At 39.4% G+C, this 11287-nt stretch overlaps 1 long non-coding RNA gene across 1 annotated transcript; it reads left to right on the top strand.

The window, feature by feature from the left end:
- The first annotated feature begins 5098 nt into the window (after positions 1 to 5098).
- LOC122039936 lies at positions 5099 to 8389 on the top strand. The gene is made up of 4 exons (XR_006128444.1): positions 5099 to 5436; positions 5773 to 5852; positions 6654 to 7268; positions 8188 to 8389. It is a non-coding gene; the product is annotated as an uncharacterized LOC122039936 (long non-coding RNA).
- Positions 8390 to 11287: the final 2898 nt, after the last annotated feature.

Here is an 11287-nt window from a genome sequence, read left to right as displayed (position 1 = left end):
TTTCATTGATCATAAATGCAAAAGATGATGACATGGCATAAAATAGTATCATAAATGAAAACATGTGCCAATGTCATGATGTCATGGCATAAAGTATGAAACTTAAATAAAGCATGACATTTAACTAACCTAAGCATTATCATGACATTTTAAATGATCATAAAATAAATATGATGTCATGACATAGCATATGACAAACAATATATGGCAAATAACACGTAAAGGTATAGAAAATACCTAACTCTAGCCTTAGTTGCCATTTTTGATCATTTTGCCATAAAATCCATATTCCTAAGTGTATTAGACCTCAAATCATATACTAAGGATTTTTAGATCACTATGTGCCAATTAGATTGACCCTAGAAAACTCTTCAATTGTGATTGGCACATCCTAAACACCTTAGGAATAATTTTCCATTTCATTTCCAAGGCTTGATTACACCTTGAAAATTCCTAAAGTGCCACCTTTTGCCATGATTATGTTAACTACCTATTCAAGTAAGGTTGGCACACCCTAACTCATCTAGCGTGATGAAATCACGCTCCTAGGAACCCAATACCTATTGGAGCTCATTGGGTTCACTAAAAATTCACTAGGGATGACTTCCCTAGCAACCCTTCTAATGACCCTCCTAGGCTTTGAAGCCTTGGTCATTTGGGACTCATCAAGATCAACTCTAGGGGTGACTCCCCTTGTGACCTTGGTGATGGTCTTCCTTGCCCTAGATTTTGTTCCATAATCTAATGGAACATTGTGATAAGTGGGCTTGACCACTTGGGACTTAGGTTTGTGACCCAAACCTTTCATGTCCTTGAGCTTTGGTTTTTGCCCCTTAGACCCTATATTTGACTTTTCCAAAATTTTAAGGGTCTTTTCTAACATGTCAAGTCTTGACCTCAAGACTTGATTTTCCTTTTTTAATACCTCAAGACTTGATTTGTCATTTTTCTTTGAGCCATTTCTAGGCATGTGTCTAGTTGATTTGGGATTCCTACCTAGGTTTTCCTTAGCATTAGATGGGTTAATTCTAGGGTTGGCTTTCCTAGTGTTATCCTTATCTAGGCTCACATGTTTGGCACCTAAGCATGTATATTGATTCCTATAATTAACATGCTTATCATTCTTGACAATAGCAATAAGGCTACTAGCATGCATCCTACTAGAATTGCAAGAATGTGCCTTAGAGATTACCTTAGGGTTTGCCCTAGCTCCCCCTATACATGTGCTCGATCTCTTGTCCTTGTGAGGTTGCCTCCCCCTCGGACATTGGCTCCTATAGTGTCCCCTTCGCTTGCATTGGAAGCATACCATGTGCTCCTTGCTCTTGCATATCGGGACTCCGGCTTCCTTGACTTTTGGTGCCGGTGGAGTCTTCCTAATCCTCCTTGGACACTTACTCTTGTAATGTCCATACTCCCTACACTCAAAGCACATTATGTGTAATTTATTTGAAATTGAAATGCTTGAGTTACCTAGGGTTGAGGATGAATGAAGACTTTCTTCTTCATCCCTTCCGGAGGTAGAAGCTTCTTCCTCTTGCTCCATTCTTGAAGAAGAACTCTCCTCCTCTTCTTCCTTAGATATTGAGTAGCCCTCAACTTCTAATTCCTCTCCTCCATGATGTGAGCTACTTGGCTCACTTGACTCCTCTTCATGGCTTGAAGTGGAGTTCCCCTCATGGAGCTTGGCCAAGTTGTTCCACAACTCCTTGGCATCATTATATCCACCTATCCTACACAAAATATCATTAGGTAAAGAAAATTCAATGATTTTCGTTACCTCATCATTGATGGTTGATTGGTGGATTTGCTCCTTCGTCCACTTCTTCTTCTCCAAAAGTTCTCCTTCTTTATCCAATGGAGGAGTAAAACCTAATTGCACACACCTCCAATTTTCAAGGTTAGTCATAAGAAAGTACTTCATTCTTACCTTCCAAAACGCGAAGTCGTCGCGAGCGTAGAAAGGTGGAATTGTGACGTCTTCTCCAAATAACTCCATTCTCTAGCTCGTGCTCCCCCGGGTGTTGATCCAACGAAGAGAGACCTCGCTCTGATACCACTTGTTAGGATCGATGGTCGCGGCTAGAGAGGGGGGGTGTGAATAGCCGCCCCCAAAACGTTCATTTCGTTCTACAAATCAAGGTTAGCGCAGCGGAAATAAAAATAATAGCAACAAAAGCGGAGAAATCAAACCTCAACACGCGTCGATGTAACGAGGTTCGGAGATATACTCCTACTCCTCGGCGTGCCCGTAAGGTGGACGAAGCCTATCAATCCGTCGGTGGATGAGACCCCGGAAACCCGGCTAATAATCACTCCTTCTGGGTGGAGAAACCTCGCCACAATGTCTTGCAACAGCAAGATGAACAGGAGTACAAGAATACAGCAGGAAACTAAGTACAATACAAAAATGTAATAACCCTAGCTTGCCTTCTTGTCAACTATAGCAACTTCACGGGAATCCAACCACAGCACCAATTGTCTGAAGTCCCGTGAGGAAGCTCACGCGAAGCTTCAGCGAAGAAGAGCTCAACAAAGCTCAAGTACCGGAGATCGGGGAAGAGAGAAAGAAGGAGGCTGGTTCTGTAGTGCCTCTCGATCCTTTTATAACCTCGATATCCTGTGTCAACTGCGAACTGCAAGGCAAAAGGCCGAACACGAAGCCGAAATAACCTGGCCGTTGAGTCACGGCTGGGCACTGACCGATCGGGCTCCACCACGATCGGTCGAGTCTTCTTGATCGGTCATGGGGACCGATCAGGCTCTATGTTGATCGGTCCCTAGACCGATCAGTAATCTCACTTTGTTGCCTTCTTCGATCGGCCTCCTGATCGGTCTTGATCCGATCAGATAACACACAGAAGCTCACTGTGTGGCCGTATCACTGGATCGGTCTGCTGACCGATCAGGAATTCATGGTATCAATGGATCGATCCACTGATCGATCCAGACCTTGGTTTTCCTCAACACCAAGTCCCAAGTCTCTCAAACCAACATTCGGTCAACCTTGACCTGTTGGTACATCATGCCTAGCATCTGGTCACTCCCTTGACCTGCTAAGACTCCCCACCAAGTGTCCGGTCAATCCCTTTGACCCACTTAGACTTTTCTCTTCGTGCCAAGTATCCGGTCACTCCCTTGACCTACTTGACCTTCACAACACCAGATGTCCGATCAGCCTTGATCCATCTGGATTTTTCCTTGCCCGGCTTCACTCACCAGGACTTTCACCTAGCTTCACTTACTAGGGTTTTCACCTGGCTTCACTCACCAGGATTTCCAATCTGCCCGGCTTCACTCACCAGGACTTTCCAACTGCCTGGCTTCACTTACCAGGACTTTCCCACTGCCTGGCTTCACTCACCAGGTCTTCCCAACTGCCTAGCTTCACTCACCAGGACTTTCTCCAACTGCCTGGCTTCACTCACCAGGACTTTCACTTTCACCTAGCTTCACTCACTAGGATTTTCACCTGGCTTCACTCACCAGGACTTTCCGAACTGCCTGGCTTCACTCACCAGGACTTTACGAACTGCCTAACATCCCAGTTAGGACTTCCCAGTCAAGTATCCGGTCAACCTTGACCTACTTGATTCTTCTTCATCCAACCTGATCAGACCCTGATCAGTATCTCTCCGCATGAACAACTGTACCTGCATTGTCCATGTCTACATGTCTTTCTGTATTGTCAAAAATCGAAACCACGACCAAGGTTTACGCTTGGTCAACTAGGTCAACCTTGACCTACTGGAAATTGCACCAACAATAAGAACTCCCAATTCTAACCTTCACATTCATTAGATGACAAATATCCAAATGAATTAATTGCAATGATGATTCAGTCCTAATAACTTACCAAATGGTTTTCTAGTTACTTTTCTAGCAAGACAATGCTCACATATAAACAAGTTAATATTAGCATGAGTGTCTAAAATACCCTTTTTAACTAATCTATTCATTTGTTCTTGTCAATCCAATCAATATTGATCAAAATGATTAGTTCCAATTAGAATTGGTTTAAGCAAGAAATTTTAGTCCAAAATTAAATTAAATTAAATTATAAAATCATAGGATTTGTGTCCATTTGTTTATCTATTTACACTACAAGGAATTTGAGATTCATCCACGCCTAATAGACAATGATTTTTCGAAAAACTGTTGTCATTTTTTCATTTAACAATAGTTTTATTGAAAACTATTGTTGTTGGTCTTGTTTTTTGAAAAAAAAATAATTTTTAAAAACCGTTGTCTTATGTATGTCAAAGATAACGATTTTTTAAAATTGTTGTCTATGAGATTTTTTTTTGACATACGATAATAATTTTAATCAACTGTTGTCTATTAGCATTGCTTACATATTAATAAACTATAGTTTTATTAAATTATTATCTATGTGCGTATTTTGGAGTCTAAGACTACAGTGTTATCTTTGAAAGTTATTATTTTAAAAAATAGTTGAACATAGTTATTTGCCCAGTTTAATGGACAGTATTGTCTTCATAGAATGTTTATCTATGCTTATTTTCATGGATGAAGTGAAATTTATATCCCTAGATATTTTCTCTCTTAAGATGAAACTTGTGGTCTATTTGAGCTGGATGGATTTATTCAAATAGTCAAGGGCAAATTTATAATTTTTTACCTAACTATGCTACAGCTTAAGTTTCTCATTGTTTTTATCACATTGCCAAATAATATGAGGAATCACTTAACACTACAAGCAAACAAGATTTCAGAAACATAGTCTTAAAATAGAAATTAAATCTATTTAAAATTTTACTAAATTAAAAGCAAATTTGCTATGGAATAAATAATTCGTTTCACTTTAAAAAATAATATATAAAAAATAAAAAATAAAATAAATTAGAAATAGAATTTATAAATAAATTTTATAAAAAATAAATGCGGGGTTGATACTTGATACGAAATTTTACTTGTTTATAAATCTGTTTTAAAAAATTTAAATTGACAAATAATCGGTTGATAATTTATATAATTAAAAAATATATTAAATAATTATAAATATATTTATTTTTATTTCTTAAAATCCTAAACTCTATTCTATTTCATTTTCTACGTTTTTTTCCACCAAGTCACGCTTTGTTCAAGGCACGCACGGATGAGGGTTACGATTCCTTTGTGTGTCTCCACTGAACAAGCTAATCCTAATCGTCTTCTCCGGCCTTCTTCTCTGTCATGCAATCCGCAACACCCATTGTGTCCTAATCGCACCACGTCGGCCGTTCGAGGGACCTAATCAGGCGATGGCTTCACACGCGATGTCGGCTGCTCGTGCGGCCTAATCGCGCGATGGCTGCCACCTTGCCGCTTTCACAGCCACTGCCTTATCTACATAATGTTGAAGGGAAACAGCCTCTACAACTTGAGTAGCGTCTAGAGTGCTAGGAAGATCTTTGTAATACACAATTAACCAAGGTTATGAGCATGATTGTTTATCTTAGTCATAATATAGATGTTTTTCTTTTGTAGTAATGTTGTTCTGATATGTTCCTTGTCAACTCTTTCATGTAAGTAAATTTAGATGGCCATTTTAATTATTTTATAAAAGAATTTCCTTGCTTTACTTGTCTTCAACTGAATACTTTGCTGCTTATGGATAATTTCCCTTTTAGTCTCTCTGTAAATTTTGTAGGCTATTAATTTCTATTCTCTTTTTATTTTATTAGTGGTGTATCATGCACTTTAAAAATATTTATTGTTTGTAGTCTAGAATTCAACTGTACTTGATTAGCTTTTGGCTGCACATTGCAGATGAGTCACTTCGTGCTACTAATAGAGAACTGAGAGAACTTCCTTCCATTTCATTATCCAGTCTTCCTATAATTTTGAAGGTTTGACCTGTTAAAAGTCTTTTTTTTCTTCTTGGTCATGATCCTTTTCCGTAACTAAATAGGCACAATAATATAATACTACTTTTGCCTATTTCTTGTAGCATTGGAGGATACTATAATGCCCTTCACATCTCTGGAACAGTAATTTATTATTTTTTGTTTGGATATTATGCTATAAACTCTTTTTGATGTTTGCTTTTAATCAATAAACATTTGATAGTCCAGATTGCTTTTTGCCCTTTTATTTTGTTAATCTTTTAGTTTAATCATTTTTAGGATGACATCAAATAAAGCAGTTCGTGCTAAAATATGGCAATTATCAATGGTTTTATAAACATGGATTTTTTTTCATCTTCTCTACCTCAGTTATGGTCATATTATTGATAGGATATTCAATGTTAATTATGCCCTACATGTGGTGAATCCTGGTTTCAGGCTGTTACCGATCTAACTGAAAATAGTTGGGTATATATTTGTCATTCTACCAATAACATGGATGAATGATACATAGCTCATATCTCAGAGTTACTGCATTTATCCGCTGTCCTTTTCTTTATCTTGGTGTTGTTTTCATTCTTTGATTTGCGCTATGAGAAATCTAATCTTGTAGGCTGTTGTTTATCTTCAATGTGGTTTTATTTCTGCTGCACTTCTACTTGTTCTACTAGAAATCAAACGCAAGCCTGATTATTCTCCATTATTGTGCTTTCACTGTTGGCTTTTCTGTAGAAATTTTTGGAGTGGTTTGTTTATTCTTAAATTTTGGTTTACACTGAAATTTTTGTTTTTGTCTAAATTTAGCACCTTCTCAAGAGTTGTTTACAAATTTGACGTCCTTTCTCTACCATTAGTATGTGTTTCCTCAAGAAGTTTGGATCTGGATCCTCAACTGGTACTTTCAATTTGCATCCTCCTTAATGTTTTCAGACCCTATGACTCATCACATTGAATGGTAAGAATTATGCTTAATTGTCTTTTTTAACCTAAGTATGGTAAGAATTTTGCTTCTTTAGCTTCTTTGGTCAAAGTGTGGTCTACGAGTTAAAGATAACTGGAGCACTCAACAACTAAGGTTATGTAAATGCATTAACTAGATAGAGTCACATTGGTAGAGGATTGATGGGCTTATTACCAAGCGGGGTTCAATTTCTTTTGGAGCACACTGTGAGTTTGAAACTGATAAACCTCCTTTTTCTAGGGGAATAAGTTACACATCTCCTAAATTTATTAAAATTTTATAGTTAGATTTAAATTCAATGCATCTCATTTGTTCTATTTTATATTGACATATGTTATGTATGATTATAGAAAAAAGATTTCGGATGAGAAGGGAATGAATTTGAGGTTTTTAAATGAATGCATAAATGGAAATAAGGTACCGGAGAGTTTGTGGACAACAAATCGAATTGAGTTAGTGTAAGTCAACATAATTAATTGTTCATTAATTTTTTATTATCTCGTATTAATTCTTACATATTTGTTTTTATATTTATTCTTTAAGATTATGTTGCATTGATTTCTAAAAGTTGCATGACATCTCTCTACTCTGCCTTCAAAAATAAAGATTTATGTTGTTTCAGGTAATTACTGTAGCCATTCCTACTACGGTTGGTGAAAAACTTTTCGTATTCATGACTTTAAAATAGTATATTCTAGATTTTCTTAAGGTGAGGATACAAATTTGATGAGAAATATACTTTATAAGTTGTTAACATCTAAATTAGTATTTTATGGATCGGCTTGATAATGTAATAGATCTTGTGATTCAAAGAGGAAGAAATAGACTTATTTCTTTAAATGGTGAAACATAAACTAAAGATTAGAAAGTCAAATGTAACATGTCACTACACTTTTCTTCTTATGATTTAGCTCATGATCAATGTAAACTTAAAGGATTACTCCAAAGCCTATGATAACTTTCTGGATTCATTTTATTTAATGCATTCTTTCCTTTAATGGTCTCTTTTATAATTTAAAGTATGACTTATTCCTTAGCATCACATGGAGTGTGTGGGAACGTTTGCATTAGATTGTCCCTTTTAGAGTTTACTCCTTCTTGATCATTGGAAAAATAACATTTGCATGGTTTATAATAGAAGCTTTGTATGCAGTGGCATAGAATGAAAATTCTGCTTCATAAGAAATTTAAGAGCTACCATAGAGCTACCATATTGTTTCAAAAGGTTGTCGTTTAGCTTACATAGATAACACTTTTTGCACTTCTGTTAGATGACTAGATCAAATAATTCTTATGCTACAATTCTGTTAAGTAGTGCAATTAGAATCTAGTGTACAATTTGGTTTCTAATTTGTAATATATATCTCTTTTTAGCAGGTGTCTTAAAGAGTACTGGGAAGAACGCCGAAAAGCCAAAAAAATGGAGAGACTTTAAAAAGTTAAGACCACTAGGAGCTGCAATGCCGTCTCTTCACCAACATCTAAGTAAAAAATTTTGTGTTACGTTGCTCTACCTTTGTTTTAATAATGTTGTTAGTGTTGGAACCCCAAGGCTGTTTTGATGTGATCAACAAGTTAAGTTAGGTCTTGTGGTGTTTTAACCTTGTGTCTAAGTGTGCAGGAGCTTACGAGCACAGAAAGTCGAGCGGAAGATGCGGCTAGCGAGAAGGATGGCACGGGGAGAGAGCCGACGAACTCGATGCGTCCAAGGGACGAGATGCCACGGAAAAGTACACCGGTGGACGAGAAGAACGTACGCGATGTTCGAGGGACGAGAAACCGAGGAGGAAGGCTGCTCGAGGAGAAGGCCGGAAACTTGGGTTCGGGTGAGCCATATTCCGAATGGTCGAGATCACCTAACCAAGCGGAGCTGTAGCGGAAGACCCGGATTGAGGCAAGCTGAACCGGAGCAGAGGGCCTGAACTAAAAAAGTCAACACTGTTGACTTTCTTGGTCCGGGCGCTCGGAACCAGTCCGGGCAGGCGCCCAGACCTGGATTTTATCTAGATCACGGTCAAACGCGATCTATGCGAAAAGGAATAAAGTTTTATCCCCTCCTAGGCGCCTGAAACTCTTTTAGGCGCCCCGACCAAGGCTATAAATATAGCCTTGGTCTAAGAAGCTATAAGACAAGCAATTCTGATTACAACACTTGTACGCTTTCATTATTAGTTTAGTTTCTTATTTTTCTGTGCTTGAATGCTGTAAGAGGCTTATCTGCCTGAAAGGAGATATCTATTGTGCTTCATTCTCCTTGGATTAACAACCTCTCCAGTTATAACCAAGTAAACTCCTGTGCCTCTTCTTTTAGTTTATTGCTTTTATTTATTTATGAAAGTGTTAGTTTAAGAAGTCGGAGAAATGTTTGTTTTTACTTGGGCAAGCTATTCAATCCCCCTTCTAGTCAGCCAACGCGGATCAACAAGTGGTATCAGAGTCAGGACGCTTCAGAAGGACTAACCGTCGACTGAAGCAATGAGATGGTCGGAGCTAACATCTACCCACCAACATTAGAGAGGGAGTTCGCCTTTTGGAAGCGACGAATGCAGGTTTATTTTAAAACTGACTTTAATGTTGGTGCAATATCCCTCAGGTCAAGGTTGACCTGGGTAACCAAGCTGAGTCTTGGTTTGGGTTTAGATGTTTGACAATAAGATATTGATTGAAGAAGAGTCAAGTAGGTCAAGGTTGACTGGATACTTGACTGGGAAGTCCTAACTGGGATGTTAGGCAAAATGAAAGTCCTGGTGAGTGAAGCCAGGCAGAAGAAAAGTCCTGGTGAGTGAAGCCAGGCAGAAGAAAGTCCTAGTGAGTGAAGCTAGGCAGATGGAAAACCCTAGTGAGTGAAGCTAGGTGAAAGCCCTGGTGAGTGAAGCCAGGTGAAAGTCCTGGTGAGTGAAGCCAGGCAGAAGAAAGTCCTAGTGAGTGAAGCTAGGCAGATGGAAAACCCTAGTGAGTGAAGCTAGGTGAAAGCCCTGGTGAGTGAAGCCAGGCAAGGGAAAATCCAGATGGATCAAGGATGATCGGACATCTGGTGCTGGGAAGTCCAAGTAGGTCAAAGGATTGATGGATACTTGGCAGGAAGGAAGTCCAGATGGGTCAAGGTTGACGGAACATCTGGAAGTCAAGTAGGTCAATGGAGTGACCGGATACTTGCACGACGAGTAAAGTCCAAGTGGGTCAAAGGATTGACCGGACACTTGGTGGGGAGTCTTGCGGTCAAGGAGTGACCGATGCGAGACATGATGTACCAACAGTCAAGGTTGACCGGATGTTGGTTAGGAGGTTTGGAACTTGGTTTTGGGCAAAACCAAGTCTTGGATCGATCCGTGGATCGATCGAGGTCCCCAGATCGATCGATGGATCGATCGCGCGATAAGGGCTGGATCGATCCGTGGATCGATCCAGCGCTTCTCGAGCAGCTCGGATCGATCCGTGGATCGATCAAAGCCTCCCCGATCGATTCAGAACATTCGAATCGATCGGGATCCGACCGTTGCGTCGGGTTTAAAGCCGCAGGCGAGCGTGGTCTTCGGTATCTCTTCACGAGCTCTTCTCAGATTCATTCCAGCTCCTCCACAGCTCTCTACAAGCACGTGATCGCCAGTTCTTGAAGGTTCTTGGAGGCTTTCCAAGTCAAGAGGCGGATCTATTGCAAGAGGAAGAAGTTAGGGTTAGGGTTTTTACGGCACATCTTGTAAGCTTTTGCTTAACTTGTATTTCCCTTTCTTCTTCTTATATTGAGAGTGTTGTAGGGCTTCTCCGCCTTTGGTAGTTACCATAAAGGAGTGTTATTCATAGTGGAGGGTGTGTGCGTTGGTGTGGATCCTTGGATTAGTCACCTCTTGTGAGGTGGATACCAAGTAAAATCCTAGTGTTAGCGTGTTTGTGTTTGTTTCTGTATTTTTCGCTGCACATCCAAGAAGAAACAAGCAACGAAGAGCACCGAGCGAACGCGACGAGCTATTCACCCCCCCTCTAGCTACTTTTGGTCCTAACAAGTGGTATCAGAGCGAGGTTGCTCTTCACCGGAATCATCGCCGGAAGGGTCAAGCATAACAAGAAAAGCTAGAGGGTGAAGAAGTTGGAGCAAATTCTTCAAGTTCAAGATTTTATCAAGCTCAACTTCAAGATGCATTACCAAGATGGACTTGGATTTGACACAAGGGTGGCTCCACCATACACATCGGCAAGCTTCGATTCTTGGAAATCAAGAATTGAAAATTTCTTGATGATGGAGATAGAGCAATGGTTTGCTCTAATGGAAGGTTTCAAGGCTCCAAGAAATTCAAAGGGCAAAGTTCTAAAGAAAAGCAAATGGAGCCCGGAGCAAGTCCAAAGGTGCGAGGCAAATGACAATGTGACCAAGCTTTTGGTCAATTTATTGCCAAGCACCATCCTTTGCAAAATTGGAGAATTTGAAGATGCAAAGGAACTATGGAGCAAATTGGCCAAGCTTCATGAAGAGATCCCCTCC

This window comes from Zingiber officinale, chromosome 2A (assembly GCF_018446385.1).
Source record: "Zingiber officinale cultivar Zhangliang chromosome 2A, Zo_v1.1, whole genome shotgun sequence".
In the NCBI taxonomy this organism is placed as follows: domain Eukaryota; kingdom Viridiplantae; phylum Streptophyta; class Magnoliopsida; order Zingiberales; family Zingiberaceae; genus Zingiber; species Zingiber officinale.
This window is presented reverse-complemented; position numbering and strand designations above follow the sequence as displayed.